Source organism: Carica papaya, chromosome 9 (assembly GCF_054855325.1).
Source record: "Carica papaya isolate Zhongbai chromosome 9, ASM5485532v1, whole genome shotgun sequence".
Lineage (NCBI taxonomy): Eukaryota > Viridiplantae > Streptophyta > Magnoliopsida > Brassicales > Caricaceae > Carica > Carica papaya.
In genome coordinates, this window is record NC_142317.1 from 26240837 (window position 1) to 26258971 (window position 18135).

Here is an 18135-nt window from a genome sequence, read left to right on the forward strand (position 1 = left end):
CAATAGAATTAATCAAATCAATATTTTTAATTATTTTATATATATTAAGTTATGTATCACATAAATATAATAAAATGCATTCTAAATAGCAACGGATTCTTCATTTAAGTTTAAGATTTAAAAAAATAAAATCACTTTCTAAATACCCATAGATTCATCCTTCAGTGATATTTAAGACTTTATATTCACTTCAATAGAACTTTGAGAAAATTTCTTCTGCTTGTTTTACTATTTATATAGTACACACTAATTTTTTAGGTTGAGACGATCTTTGACAAAGCATAATTCTTTGGTGGTTGCGTACTACCAATCTATCTAATAATTTTATATTTTATCTCTCTATAAGAATTTAAGTATCTCATTTTTCTAGAACCCAAGAATTTTGAGTATTAGAAAAAATATACAATTCTTTAATAAACAATTATTTTTTATGAAATAATATCTGCATATATTTAAAAGAAAGCCCATATCATATCACTAGTTTATACTAAATAAGATTCTTTGTTTCATTTAGAGATTTTAGTAAAATTTTCTTAACTAGTAGGATTATGATAATAAAAAATAAATTCAAGGATACCTCACATTTCTTTTAAATATAGTTTATATGCACATATTATACAAATATAAATATGCTTACTTAAACAATATGTAGCATTATTGTTAGAGAATTTTTGAGATAGAAAAAGAATATACATACATACATATATATATCTTTTATTGTCCTTTAATTCCACAGAGTTTTCTTTCTCTTCCCTAAAACCTAAATTCCAAACACAAATTTTTAAATCTACTCATCACCCATCATATAGCAACAATCATTTTGATAAGAGCTTCCAATACATGGCCACAACAAAACTTAAACAAACAACTAGTTAGAGAGCCTTCTCATCCACCACCTCCACGCTCAGAGCCTCTATAGATGCTACCGCCAGCACTTTAGGGATTTGTGTACCACGTGGTGGAAGATAGCACGTGTATCAAGATTCTATTTGAAAGTGGGGATTAAGCTCAGGCCATTATAAAAAAATATGATTATGAAGTCTGGATTTTATGTATAGTCGACATAAAGTCTGAAATATGAAACTTTCAATCTGCATAATCATTAAGCTAGAGTGATGATGAGGAGATTAGGGATGTGCATTTTGTATATAATAAATGTAGGTATAGCACTGTTAGTGTCTAAAGTGAGACTTGTACCAACTAAAGCAAACACAAAAGGTGCATTCTGTATTTTTGATCTCTTGTACACCTTCTGCAAGTTTTGTGACTTGTCCTTTCTTCATCAGGATCATAATTTATCTTTTAGAAATACATATATGCACATTACTCAGCATAACATGTAGTTGATTTACACCTCCACCTTTTATTAGCCAAAGCATCATGGTAGAGCTAGTAATCCCTAGTAGTGCGGAGACAGAAGTGTCAGTCCTTTTTACACCTTGTAAAGGTAATGAACTCAACCCGATTGAACTACTACTTTCCACCAATGAGTCTTGATATGTTGTTTAGGTTTGCAGCAAGCTTGTAGTAAGGCATGCACTTAATCTCCATTCATTCGAAGAAAGAAAAAAAAGTTTTTTTACATTCTTCTTAATCTTCAACACAAATATAAAATCTAGATATTTGATTTTAATATTTTCTACAGTCTAAATATGAGGTCATAAGGTTTAATAAAAGGAAGCTTTGGAGAAGTTCTGTGCTAAAAAAATCTTACGGGACCCTATGTTGCACTCGTTTCCACTTAGTAAGGCTTCCTTGTGCAATCCGTACCAATATCCTTTCCATTGTAGACGTGTTTTTCTTAGATGATTTTCTTTATTATAAATTACTAATTATATAGATAAAATTAAAATTATTGCTACAGTCGAATTGTTTCAATTTTCTTCACACATCTCACTAGGAGCTTCACTAGAAGAACAAACTTGATATATTTGTTCCTGATCCATACAAGATTAAGTTTAACAAGATATCATGTTACCAGTTTGATAGCATAAAAAAGAGTTAGTGAAGTTACATTTGAAGAAAACAATCAACTTTGGAATTTGGTTCTTGTAACTCCTAAGAAAAATACTTTAAAAAATGATAGTAATGTTGTATAATATTATTGCAAGTTTTTCTATCCCTCAAGAGCATTGAGACAAGCTCTAATATCTATTTATGAGCCTTCCAAAAATACTTATCATCTGTTGATTTAAACTTGATATATAATTGTCCATTTACTATTATTTAATGAACTATGATTAATGAATCCAATACGCTTAGTTTAAGCATATTAGATTGAATTACTAATGAGATATATTACTTCAATATTAGTCGTTCCATCAAAAGAAAAATATTTTTTTAAAAAGTGATAAGATGTTATGTAACGGCCCCCGAAATTTAAATGAAATGTATGTATTAAAAATCTCAAATGCGGAAGCGTAATAAAAATTTGATTAACATCCCTTACACAATAACCAAAACGTACTCAAAACATGAAAGAACAAACTAACTAAAAGAGATACTCGAAATAAGAACTATAAATATAACTATGAAGTCTTTAAGCGTCTCCTTCGCCGTCTTCCTGCGGAACGGGCTCGGGAACAACGTCTTCCTGATCTGAAATGGTTAAATAAGGAATGAGCTACACCAGCCCAGTAAAGACATCACACCATCTCACCACCACGGAAGTAAAGGTGGGTAGAAAACAAAGATGACCAATGGAGCATAATTTATAACAAACTCGTTTATTAATATAAAAACCTTTACTGTCCACTTACCTCGGTGAGATCCATGAAAACAACATATGAAAGCAATAACGTTATCATCATCATGAAATCATATAGACTTTATAACATAACACTTACCACACCTTTGCATTTCAATCATTAAACAACATATTTTCCTCTTTTACCAGCCTACTAGCATCCATGGGGATCCATAGGAGGTCCCTGCTACCCGTGAACCATTAACATTAATAACCTGATTCTAGGGCCGTCACCGTACCCCGTCCGGTATGGACGCCAAAACCATGAACCTCAATACCCCGTCCGGTATGGGCACCAAAATATATAAGGTCTCCATACCCCGTCCGGTATGAGAGACCACGTTCCCAGTAGGGTTCCCTACGGACCCGGTCCGTCCACCATCTCCCAAGATATCTAATCAGGCTGTCCACATTATCCATCTTGCCTTTTTCCTTGATCTCAATCATCCAATCATACACAACATGTAAACCAGTAATTGACACCAAACAAGACAACACAGTATCGGGTTCACCATAATACAAACCATAATAAAAGAAACCATGATTCATGCATACGAGACCATAACATAATTACATCAAACATTATACTGCATTTAATATGAAAATTAGATCAAACAACAACTGACCAACAATGTATCAGACTCGGGCTCCATTGGCAACCTTAATCAATTATACATCTATAAAGTCACAAAGTACAGTTTAATTATTTATTTAGCTTTGATACCATGATAGGAAATAGGGTGAGGGGTCCTTACTTGTTTCGGTATCTGAAATCGACTCTACAGTGTGCCTACAGGCTGTCCCTAATTTCCCTGAATTTTTTTAAAAAAACTAAAACGCACTACTGGTACCTGCACGTGTCCCAAAAAATTTCAAATCAGACCTAGGGCCCCTTTCGACCAATATTGAAATTCTAGCACGGCAGCTCCGCCGTGCTCCGATGACGAAGCCGCTGCAGGCGGCGGCGATCCACCTCAGGTTGGCCGTTTTCGACCGAATTCAGCCAAACTTGCATCGGTCCCTGCGATAAAACAACCCTGGGCCCTCGGGGAGCCAAAAAATTACGAAAAACTGAGACTTACCGGCGACGGTGCTCTCAGGTGCGGCGGCTCCTCCAGTGTGAGTCGCGTTTTGATGTTTGGCTCTAATCAACCTGTAGAGAAAAGAACGGTGATACAAGTGGTATAAAATTTGGATCGAATGGAGGTCGGGAAGGGCCTCATCAGAGGCAAAAACAGAGGGGAGTCGTGGCGGCGGCGCCGGACTTTGGCTGGATTTTTCGATCGTTAGGCCGGTAGTTTGGCTCCGGTTTGGCCATAGACAGACTCAGCATCGAAAAGGAGCCAAGGGGAGAAAATTTACCTCGATTAGCAGTCGAAAACTTCTCCGGTGTGGCGGCGGGTGGCGGCGGCCGGCTCCTCCGGCGTCTGGTTCTTCTTCTCCGGCGAGGCACTGGCGGTTAGGGTTTTGTGGTCAGGTGTGGGTGGGGTTATTTGTACCATTTGCCTTTTAATCTCAACTGTCCATCAAGATTAAATCTGGACCGTCCGATCGTGATTTAATTGGAATTAAATTTGGGCCGTCCATTCCGATGCAATCTGGACCGTCCGTGCGCACGTTTGATCTGGGCCGTCCGATCGCGCGCAAGCGGATCACCCACGTGGCCCGTCCCGTGTCAGCGTTTCCTTGCCACGCGGCGTGTCCTGGTTGCCCGGGGCTACTGACCGGGCTGCTGACGTGGCACAACTTTTCTAAATTGCATTTTGACCCCTGGTTTCCGATTTTCTTTTCAAAAACAACCCCATAATCCAAAATTTCACTCCTTTTTCTCAAAATCAATTTCAATTAAATCCAAATAATATTTTTACCCAATTTTATCATTATTATTATTTTTATTTTCATTAAATTAAATTAAATTAATTAAAAATCTAAAAAATTCAAATACAAGAAAAGAAAAATAAAAATAATAAGAATAAAATTAAAAATACTTGGGTGTTACATGTTATATAACAGAGATAGTTCTTAGTGATAGATAATACTTTATAGTCACTTCAATAGAATTTTGAGAAAAGTGTTTTTGCTTGTTTTACCATTTATATGAGAAATACCTGTTGCTTTGAATTTAAAAAATTAGCTAATTTTTGTTACATTTTTTTGTTCTTAAATCACTAATTTGAAATAAAAAATTATTAAGTGATTGTAATCCGCTAAGTTTTGTTTCATAAATTTTTTAACAAAAATTTATGGTGTCATACTTGTATGGTCAACAAATTTATTTATATTCTGAAGTACTTAACACTTAATTATCTAATTTTAATCAAGTATCAAGGAAATAACTCTTACATTCATATGTTTGTATAGTATGGCAAAGAAATGTGAAAAGGGTAGACTTGCTTAACCGTTATCATTAAATTGATCTTCCAAAGACAAAAATTACAAAATTAAAAAATAGTTGGTAGAAAATATTCAAAACTATTTCCATCTATCTCAATTTCCTTAATTCAATTTTCATTTTGAGCTTCATTATTCCAATAACACTCACCATCTTCATCTAGAATTCTGAATTCCCATAATATTCATCTTCTAAAAATTAAAAAAAAATTGTAAAACTATATAAATTATTAGAGAATTTTTTAGATTAAAAAGACAAGAAGATCGAGTTTTTGTTTCTTATAATTAAAAAAAATATTGCAGCGTGATAAACTTTTAACATTACTTAACAAAATTGTTTCATGCTTTTCAAATTAAATGGCTAATGAGTTCTTCTGCATAAAGATTAAATTCAAAAGTAAATTTTTTTAAATGGCTCATTTTGTACTATAATGACAGTCATAAAACTAATAAAATCAATGTTCATAAGTATTTTATATAAATTAAGTAAAATATCCAATAAGTATAATAAAATCATGTCGCAAATAACCTTGAATCCTTTATTTAAGTAATCAAATTTTAAATAGCCCCAATTCTATATTTACTTTAAATAGTTTATGATTCTTTGTTTGAGTTTAAAGATTTCATTAGTTATAGTATAAAATAAGATTTACATTTTTCACAGTCTGTACAAAATTATTAATCCTATACATTTATTCTCTTCTCACATTATAATTGTTCTTCAATAGTTAGTTAGTCCTCTTAATTGATGCAAAGAAGAAGTATCATGAAAAGTTGATTACATTCTCTATGTATTTTATACTGTTATCATTATCGGATTATGTTTTTATATTACCTTATACTTTGCGTAGGATGTTAAAGAGTATTTCAAAATTTTTATTAACAATTAGATCTTGTTTCTAAGGTTAATTACTAATCAATCTTTATATATTGGTATATAAATACATGACTTAAAGTAGAGATATATTATTAAAATAATTAATCATATTATTATAAAGTACACTTGATGTTTTTGTGTAATGGAGCTTTTTACCTTTTGCATGGTTATAAACTTCTATCATTATCTTAATAAAATTGTCTTTTTTAACTTTAAAAAAATAAATAACTAATAAGTTCTTTTAGTACATGAATTAAAATTCAAAAGTAAATTTTAATATAGTTGGCAACCATAGAATTAATCAAATCAATATTTTTAATTATTTTACATATATTAAATAAGATATCACATAAATATAATAAACTCTCAAATAGCGATGGATTTTAAATTCAAGTTAAAGATTTCAAAAAGTGAAATCACTTTCCAAATATACATAGATTATTTATTTAAGTTCAAAGATTTTATAAGTTATAGTACAATAAAATCTATATTTTTCATGTCCTATATAAAATACTCAACTGTATGTCATTTATTTTGCTATCACAATTTAATTGTTATTAAATTAGACTTAGTCTTCTTGACTGATGCAACAAAGAAGTATAGCAAAACGTTAATTTTTCAAAACCTACATAACCTCTCAAATTATATATTATAGATTAAAGTCAAGGATACGTACTTAACCTCCATTCATTCGAAGAAAGAAAAAAAAAGTTTTTTTCCATTCTTCTTAATCTTCAGGCACAAATATGAAATCTATATATTTGATTTTAATATTTTTTACAGTCTAAATATGAGGTCATAAGTTTTAATGGAGGAAGCTTTGGAGAAGTTATGTACAAAAAAAATCTTACGGGACCCAAGACCATGTTGCACTCGTTTCTACTTGGTAAGGCTTCCCTTATGCAATCTGTACCAACATCATTTTCCATTGTAAACGTGTTTTTCTTTGATGGTTTTCTTTATTATAAACTACTAATTATATGGATAAAATTAAAATTATTGTTGCAGTCGAACTATTTCAATTTCCTTCACATATCTCACTAGAAGCTTCATTAAAAGAACAAACTTGATATATTGGTCCCTGATCCATACAAGATTAAGTTTAACAAGATATCCTATTACAAGTTTGATTAGCATAAAGTAGAGCTGGTGAAGTTATATTTGAAGAAAACAATCAACTTTGAAATTTGGTTCATGTAACTCCTAAGAAAAATACTTTTAAAATGATAGTAATGTTGTATATTATTATTGTAAGTTTTTCTATTCCTCGAGAGCATCGAAACAAGCTTTAATATCTATTTATGAGCCTTCCAAAAATACTGATCATCTGTTGATTTAAATTTAACATATAATTGTCCATTTATTATTTTTTAACGAAATATGATAAATGAATCCAATACACTTTGTTTAAGCATATTATATTGAATTACTAATGAGATATATTACTTCAGTATTAGTCGTCCCATCAAAAGAAATATGTTTTTTTAAAGAGTGATAAGATGTTATATAATAGAGATAGTTCTTAGTGATAGATAATACTTTATAGTCACTTCAATAGAACTTTGAAAAAATTTCTTTTGCTTGTCTTACCATTTATATAAGATACACTAAATTTTTACGCCAACACGATCTTTATAAAATTAACCTTTTTTTTGGTGGTGGCTTACTACCAATCTATTTAATAATTTTATCTTTTATATCTCAAAAGAATTTAATAATCTATATTTTTTAGAACCCAATAATTTTGAGTATTAGGAAAAATATACAATTCTTTAATAAACTATTATTTTTCAGGAAATAATATCTATGTATATTTAAAACAAAGCCAATAGCATATAAATAGTTTCTACTAAATTAGATCCTTTATTTTATTTAGTGATTTTAGTAAAATTCTTTTAAATAATTGGATTATGATAAATTAAAATATAAATTCAAAGATACCTCACACTTCTTTTAAATTTACTTTATATATATGTGTTTTACAAAAATAAATATGTCTACTTAAACAATATATAGCATTATTGTTAGAGAATTTTTTGGATATAAAAAATATACATATATATATATATTCTCTATTGTCCTTTAGTTATTCTCTCATTAACTCCAAAAAGTTTTCTTTCTCCTCTCTAAAACCCAAATTCCAAATACAAATTTTCAAGTCTAATCATCACCAATCATACAGCTACAAGCACTTTTGATAAGAGCATCCAATGCATGGCCACAATAGAACCTGAACAAACAACGACTAGTTAGAGAACCTTGTCGTCCACCATTTCCATGCTCAGAGCCTCTTCAAATGTTGCTGCCAACACTATAGTGATTTGTGAACTATACGATGGAAGATGGCATGTGCATCCAAATTCCAATTGAATGTGGTGATCAAGCTCGGGCTGTTAATGAAAAAAATGATCATACAGTCTGGATTTTATGTATATTAGACATAAAATCTAAGAGATAAAACTTCTAATTTGCGTAATGATTAAGTTAGAGTGGCGATTAGGAGAGATTAGGGTTGTTCATTCTGCACATAATAAATGCAGGTATGGCACTCACAGTTCCTAAAGCCACATTCGTAGAAATCAAAGGACATATAAGAGGTGCATTCTACATTTTAGATCTCTTGTACACCCTCTGTAAATTTTATGACTTGCACTTTCTTCATCAACATCACAATTTATCTTTTAGAAACATATATATACACATTACTTAGCATAACGTGTAGTGGATTTGCACATGAATATATACATATACAACTAAAATAATGATAAAGATTTACCTCTCATAAAGCCAATTGGGGCACCTCCACCATTTATTAGCTAAAGCATCATGGTAGAGCTTGTAATCCCTAGTAGTGCAGAGGTGAAAGCGTCGTTCCTTTTTACACCTCGTGCAGGTAATGAACTCGCCCTGATGGAACTGCTGCTTTCCACTAATGAGCCTTGATCTATTGTTTAGGTTTACAACAAGCTTGTAGTATTTGATTTTGTACTTCAATACAAATAGGAGATCTTGTAGGTATTCCTTCTGCCCATAAAAGTCACGGAACAAATAAAAATTTGAATGATTTTTTATTTTTGTATAAATAGGAGATCTTGTGCCTATTCCTTCTACCCATAAAAGTCGTGTAATAAATGATAGATACTGAAATAAGTAAACTAAGTCACAAAGTTATAAAAGTAATCAGCATCTTAATAGTAGTTTGTCTTATCACAAGACTTGACGTTTTTGAATAGTGCACATTGAATTGCTAATTGCATTTTTATGCCACAAATCCTCCTACTTAATATTAATTGATAATTCCATCTTTTAGATATATATATTTATATATATCGATTTATACATAAAGTGAGGAAACTTTTGATGCTAAAAGTTAGTTTTAACGCTAAAAATTGAGGTGAATGAAGAGACAAGATAATGTGAAGAAAAAAAAAGTGGATTGTGAGCTAAAAGGAAGAGGGAACATATTGATTACTTGAATAGAAAAGCTTCCAGGGAGGATGAATTTTTCATTTTTAAGCTCTAATAAACTATATGGTTGAATAATTTTTTTAGTGTATAGTTATCTTTCAAAATTTCATACGAGGTCAGTAATAAGTGAAAACTAGCTCAAAAAACTTACAAATATATCATATTAATTAAACTTACAAGATCAGTAATAAGTTAATATTACAAAGTAGTTTGTATACAATCACTTAAAAGGCTCAAAAGATGCTAAATGTTGTGACCACATAAATCTTTAGTTCATGGTTTAAAATGTTATCATTTTCAACTTATATTTTTTATATTACACTTTGTAGGATATTAAAAGGTATTTTAGAATTTTCATTAATAATTAGATCATATTTTAGATATTAAATTTTGACCTATTTTTTTATATTTGTATATAAATATATAATTTAAACTAAAATATTGTATGAAAATAACTAATCACATTATTATGAAGTATACTAAAATTTTCAAAAGAAAACAAATGTATCACATTAATTAATGAAAACCACACAATCAATGAAAACAAACAAAGAGAATTTAAGAATGAAATAAAAAATTTAGCATGTTGATTAAGCATTCATACTTAGCAGAAAAAAAAAATTAATGATCACATTTTTCATGAAGCCAAGACTTTTGAATATTAGGAAAAATATCCAATTGTTTAATAAACTATTATTTCTCAGAAAATAACGAATGCATTTGAAGACAAAAAAATCCAGTTGATTATCACAAATTCTATCCAATCAGAATATTGATATCTTGTAAGGATTTTGATGAAGTTCTCTTATATAATAGTATTATTTCAAAATCAAAAAAATAAATTTAACTTTACCACACACTTTTTTATACCACATGTGTACATAAAAAATGTAAAACATTTTTACCTTTAAATTTAAAAAATTAGCTAATTTTTGTTATGTATTTTTTATTCTTTAGTCACTAATTTGAAATAAAAAATTATTAAGTGATTGTGATCCTCTAAGTTTTATTTCTATAATTTTTTAACCAAAATATATGGTGTCGTAATTCTATTATTGACAAATTTATTTATATTTTGAAGTACTTAACACTTAATTATCTAATTTTAATAAGGTAATAACTATATATACATACATATTTATGTATAGTATACAAAAGAAATATGAAGAGAGAGATTTGGTTAACTGTTATCATTAAATTTGTCTTCTAAAGATAAAAATTAGGAAATTAAAAAATAGTTAGCAGAAAATATTCAAAGCTATTTCCATCTATCTCATTTTTCTTCTTTGACTTTTCCTTTTGAGCTTCATTGTTCCAATAGCACTCACCATCTTCATCCCAAATTTTGAATTCTCATAAAACTCATCTTCTAAAAATCTAAAAAAACGATGGAACTCTATATAAATTTTTAAAATTATCTCAACAAAATTATTTCCTACTTTTCAAAATAAATAGCTAATTAGTTCTTCTGGACAAAGGTTAAATTCAAAAGTAAATTTTATTTGAAGTGACTCATTTGTACTGTAATGGCAGCTATAGAACTACAAAGTTAATCTTCATAAGAATTTTATATAAATTAAGTAAAATATCTAATAAGTATAGTAATATCAAGTCCCGAATAGCCATGGATTCTTTATTTAAGAAATAGTATTTTAAATAGCTACAATTCTTTATTTACTTTAAATAGTTTATGATTCTTTATTTGAATTCAAAGATTTCATAAGTTATAAAAGAAGAAAGAAGAATTTAGGACTTAAATGTCTAACTGATTTGGTGGCTTTATGAATCTATTTGACATTCTAATTTTATACATAGACATAATTTCTAATCCTTTTTTTTTGTATAAAATAAGACTTAAGCTTTTCACAACCTACACAAAATAATCAACCCTACATTTTTATTCTCTTCTCACATTGTAATTATTTTTCAACAATTAGTTAATTCCCTTGATTGATGCAAAAAAGAAGTATCATGAAAATTTAGTTTCCTTCTTCATCTATTTTACATTGTTATCATTACTGACTTATGATTTTATATTACATTATACTTAGAGTAGGATGTTACAGGGTATTTCAAAATTTTCATTAACAATTAGATCAAGTTTTCAAGGTTAATTACTGAGAAATCTTTATATATTAGTATACAAATACATAATTTAAAGTATAGATATTTTATTAAAATAACTAATCACATTATTATAAAGTACAGTCGACAGTTTTGTGTAACAGGACTTTTGACCTTATGCACGGTGATAAACTTCTATCATTACCTCAATAAAATTATCTTTTTTAACTTTTAAAAAAATAAATGATGAATGAATCTTTTAGCGCATGGATTAAAATTCAAAAGTTAATTTTAATATAGTTGGCAACCATAAAATTAATTTTTAGTCAATCGATTAAAATTTAAAAGTTAATTTTAATACAATTGGCGACCATAAAATTAATTAAATCAATGTTTTTAATTATTATATATATTAAGTAAGATATCATATAAATATAATAAAATTACTTCTCAAATAGCGACTGATTATTCATTTAAGCTAAAGATTTCAAAAAATGAAATCACTTTCCAAATAATCATAAATTCTTTATTTAATTTCAAAGATTTTCTAAGTTATAGAATGATAAAACCTACAATTTTTACGGCCTATATAAAATAATCAATCGATGTCATTTATCCTCCCATCACAATTCAGTTATTCTTCAATTAAACTTAGTTTTCTTAACTAGTGCAATAGAGAAGTATTCTTCAATCAATCGATGTCATTTATCCTCTCAAGTTATTTATTATAGATTAAACTCAAGGGTACATATTTAACCTCCATTCATTCGAAGAAAGCAAAAAAAGTTTCTTTCCATTTTTCTTAATCTTTAGGCATAAATATAAAATCTAAATGCTCGATGTTAGTATTTTCTGCAATCTAAATCTCAGGTCACAAGGTTTAAAGGAGGATGATTTGGAGAAGATCTATACCAGCAAAATCTTACGGGATGCAAGATCATGTAGCACTCATTCCCACTCGGTAAGGCTTCACTTATTACATCCATACCAAAATCCTTTTCCATTAATTTTATTGTAGATGTGTTTTTCTTGGATGGTTTTCTTTATGATAAATAACTACTATATGGATAAAATTAAATTTATTATTGTAGCTGAATGGCTTCAATTTTCTTCACACATCTCGCTGGGAGCTTCACTAGAGGAATGAATTTGATATGTTGGTTCTCGATCTTGTTAACGAGATATCAGGTTAAAAGTTTGAGAAACATGAATTAAAGCTAATGAAGTTTTTTTTTTAGATAAACAATCAACTTGGGAATTTGGTTCTTGTAACTCCTAAAAAAATGCTCTTCAAATTTATCGTAATGCTGCATATTATTATTGCAAGCTTTTCTATTCCTCGAGAGAACTGAAAAAAGGTCGAATCTCTATTTAAGAGCCTTCAAAAAATACTAATCATTTATTGATTTAAATTTTATATATAATATTCCGTTTACTATTTTTTTAATGAACTATGATAAATGAATTCAATAGGATTAGTTTAAGCATATTAGATTGAATTACTAATTAGATAAATTACTTCAATATTTGTCGTTCCACCAAAAGAAAGATTTGTTTTTAAGAGTGACAAGATGTTATATAATAGAGATAGGCTTTAGTGATAGTTAAGACTTTATAGTCACTTCAATACACCTTTTAGAAAATTTCTTTTGATTATTTTACCATTTATATAGGATACACTAAATTTTTAGGCTGAGACAATCTTTGAGCAAGCACCATTCTTCGGTGGTGCCTTACTACCAATCTATTTAATAATTTTATAATTTATCTCTAGAAAAGAATTTATCTAATTTTTCTAGAATGCAAGAATTTTGAGTATTAGGAAAAGTATTCAATTTTTTAATAAATTATTATTTTTAATGAAATAATATATGCATATATTTAAAAAAAAGCTAAAATCACATCACTAGTTTTTACTAAATTAGATTCTTTATTCCACTTAGGGATTTTAGTAAAATTTACTTAAATAATAGGATTATGATAAATTGAAAAACAAATTCAAGGAGACCTAATACTTATTTTAAATATGCATGTGAGAGAAGTTTAACAGAGCTCAAGACACGGCTAACCATTATGATAAATTGAAAAACAAATTCAAGGAGACCTAACACTTATTTTAAATATGCATGTGAGAGAAGTTTAAAAAAACTCAAGACACGGCTAACCATTACGCCTGTATTAGCACTACCGAATGGAGCTGGTGGATATACAATATACAGTGATGTTTCTTATCAAGAATTGGGATGTGTACTGATGAAGCATGGACGAGTCATAACTTATGGGTCAAGATAGCTGGAGATACATGAATAAAATTACCCTACTCATGACTTGGAGCTTACTACAATTATTTATGCCTTGAAAATCTAGCGTCATTATTTGTATTGTAAGACATTTGAGATCTATACTGACCATAAAAATCTGCAATATATTTTTACTCAAAAGGATCTCAACATGCACCAGAGGCGATGGATGGAACTACTAAAAGATTATGACTATAAGATCTTGTATCATCCAGGCAAGAGTAATGTAGTAACTGATGCACTTAGCATAAAGAATATAGGAACACTTGCTTGCATGATGGTTTCTGAGTGGAAGCTGTTATAGGCTGTACAGGAAATTCAACTTCATGATCAGGCTAAAGGAGTTTATTTGGCCAGTTTAAATATCCAACCTGCAATACTTCAATAGATCAGAGATGCCCAGTTGACTAGCTCCACATTGTTGGCCATTAGAAAAGACAAAGAGCAAGGTTTGAAGCTAGAGCTCAGAGTCTCAAATGATGGGTTACTGTAACACCCCACTCACCACCACATTAAATTGTATTTGGAGAACCGCTATTTATTCGGGCCTTAAAGCCACTTGAACTAATTTAATTTTATTTCGCATTCTTATATCGTAATTTGTAATTTAAATCTTATGCCACTTCATTATTTGATTTTATTTAATTTTAATTTTTATCTGTTATTATTTAATTTATTATTATTTTATTTATTTTTATTTATTATTATTAATGTTATTTTTTAAAATAATTAATTTTCAGGAGCAAACAGAAAAAGGGGGGAAAATACAGCAGGAAAACACCCGCGGGGAAAGGACACCTGTGTGGGCACCGCGCACTATGAGCGACCAGGCAAAGGATGTGCGCACGTCCCATCTGCATGACGCGCGGGGTCAATCTTGCACACACGTCTTGTCACGTGCAGGCAGGCCCATCCGCACGTGTCACATTGCATACGAATAGGGTCAGGCATCACACACTGTGCGCGCGTTGTCCGCGCAGCAGGCCTGCGCGGATAGGCCTCTATGCTTGGGGCCTGAGCGCAGTAGGCCTGGGCGCAGTGCCTCAGCACGCTATATGACCTCTGTACATGCAGGCTAGCTCCTACGTGTGGCAGGGTAGCACAAGGCCTGCAGGCTAGGCCTACAGTGCACGTCGATTAGGTGAGGCACACTGCCGCCTTGGGTAGTGTGCTGCTGCCCTCCTTGGGCGATGTGCTGTCGCCTAGAGTGTGCTGCTATCGATGGAGGAAAAAAACTTTCCTCCATTTTTCATGCCACATCAAGTCATCATTTTCCATTTAATAATCTCTCTCTTTACTGGATTTTGCCACTTGGTGCAAATCCGACTGTCCCTATTTTCCATAAAGAAGGACCATTCCTCCCATTTTCTCTTCACTTCCATTTCATTCTTCCACCTTCAAAAAGTTTAGAAAGAGAGAGAGTGATCTAAAGAGAGAAGGAGAGGAGGAGAAGAAGAACGGTGTAGAAAAACTTTGAGGTTCTTATAAGGAATTAAGTATTTCTTTAATTGTCTTAAGGTGTATTTGTAGAAAAATTGAAATAATAAATCTGTGATTTTGTGTAGTTTGCATATTCTATGTTTAGTAGTTCTAATAAAGTGAATTTTCCTTAATTTAAAGCATGCTATATGATTTATAGGCACTTGATGATTTGCATATAAATAAAATAATATGAAATCGCTGATGTCATCTAGAAAATAATAAAAAAAAAAGAAAAGTTGAATGAAGCATGAATTATCTGAAGTGTGTATGTATTTGTATTGACATGCATAGTGCATCAAGTGTCTCGTTAGGCTTTTTGTCTCTGAGGGGTATATGTTTTTCCCTCCCCCATATGGTTTGGAAAGACATGAGAGGACTGTTCCATGCGGATGACGACATACTCTCTGACAGGAGCGGTGACACAAATATTTGTAAGGAGTCACCTTTGGCTAAGTACTGTCCTGGCTATAGAATATCTAATAGGACAACTAAGGTTGATAGGACTATGGTCATAGTCGTACCATGGTTTAGCAAGCCTGAAATGTGTCTGAATAAATTGTCATTATCTATATATGATCTATTTATTCCACATGGGTAGTTAAAAATCCATATATGCTCTCAGAGACAGAAGTCGAAATGACTTTGCGAAGCGTGACATAAAAATTTGAACATTTCATAATTTATTTGATTTTCTCTATTTTCAAGTGTGATGTTTGATTTTGATTGTGGCGATTATAACATTTTCTTAATAAATAAAATATTTTCATAATGCAGGATAGGACTCTGACATGACCTAATGGTAAGTATTTATGATATAATTATTCACCTTCTAAATCTTATGATATTATTTAAATATTATTTTCCTTACTGAGCATATGGAACTTACTCTTTCTATGCCCCACAGATGAGGAAGATAGTTAGGAACCGTCCCCTGACCTACCCCTTGAAGTCTATGAGGATCTCGTGGATCAACAAACCTTAAGTGCATGATTATTCTCAAGCTCTGATGAGTTCAATAGCATAATGATAGAAGTCGGCTTTTTTGTATTTTGATATTTTGTATTTTATTGTCACTTATGTCCTTAGTTATATATATGTGTGTAATTGGAACTCACATATTTTGTTAGAGATTTGTAAAAATTTGCTTTGCTGCATATAATCTTTATCATGCACTCGTAATCTGTTTCTGTATCTGACATCCTCATGCCTTGAATAGCCTTTGGGATGTCACAAACGATACCATCCCTAATCCTTGCCCTAGGCTTACACTCAACTAGGGAAAGATACACAAGTCTTATTTAAAGAAAATAAAAAAAGACCATCAGTAAAACCTAAACTTCTGTTATCCTAAGATATCGCCACTTGGGGCCCACTTTGAATTTCAAACACCCACCCCCGATATCAAACCCTAACCTCTCCTATCTCTTGCCCTCTCAACCTCTAATATTCCCTTTCCTACTCTTCATCCATAAATTTCACATAACTCCATCCTCAGCAACCACCGACAATGAGACACAAGAGATTTGTTTAAAAAACTAGTGGCCTCTGGCCATTTGCACACCTTCGCACCAAAGGAACCTCCCAACCAGCCCCACTAGTCGTACTTACTTCACTGACAGACACAAGCGGCTTTACAAGTGACAACCTTGCTCCCTAAAGCCCCATAATTAACATCTCCAACTCACCGCCAATCCATATAAGCACTCTCGATGTCAGAATAGGTCAGACAACCAAAACTCAAGACCCCCCTCTAACTACTCCCAGTGAACCCGTTGTAGAAGAAGGCACACTAGAGCGAGCACCGAAGAGATCCTGAGTTTGTCGAGGCCAACCCATCCACCAACCTATAAAAATAGACTTTCAATGACATCTCACATTCAAAGATGATATGGAGAAATAATGGTATAAGGAAATCTAGAAACTATCCATTGTTCCCAGAAAATCCATACAGGATCCCACTCTCAACACCGTAGGCATCAAAATGGGTGTTTTGAATCAAGTCTACGCTATCGCCTGGGCTAACTTCTTTACGGTGGATGACTATGTCGAACTAGTCAGGGAATTTTACACCACTTTCCACTTTTACAAGCTAACCAAATTCAATCTCCATACCCCAAACCTCATCTCCTAGTATCTCTAAGGCAGGCACTTCTAACTCTCCATTGTTGAATTTAATGATGCATTGGGGTTCTCTGAATGGGAAGCAGTACCCTGCATTAAACACCCTAAATAGCTAGTTTCATATATGCCACATGATTCTAGATACACTGGCCTTGCCTAAGGTTAGTTACACGACACATATACCTTTAATAATTTTTTACTCACACCCTTTCAATGCACCTCTAGCAATTTTTGACTCACACCCTCTCATCTGTCTCTATCATTTCAAACAACGCAGATGGGATATTTAAAAAATGGAATTGCACTTATAACCATCTTTTAGGAACTGTAACTATTTTTTAAACATCAAAAATTGAATTGCATGGCTTGTAGCCAACTAAGCAGAATGGGTCCCAAATTATGACCTGCTAAGCCTTGGCGAAGGTCAAGGTGACATTTAAATTTAAAAGGATCGTATGCAATGAAAATAAACCTTGCTCGAAGCTTACACATCCACCTACAGTCCGCTTAAAAAAAGCAGGCTTTTTGAATATTTGAGGAGATATCCTCCCTACTGTTATCCAATGGCCTGAACATGATCACCACTCTTAATTGGAATTTGGATACATGTGTTATCATCCAACGCATGGTACATAAATCCTTGCAATGGTGGTAGCACAAGTGAAGCCTTACAGAGCAGAAACAAA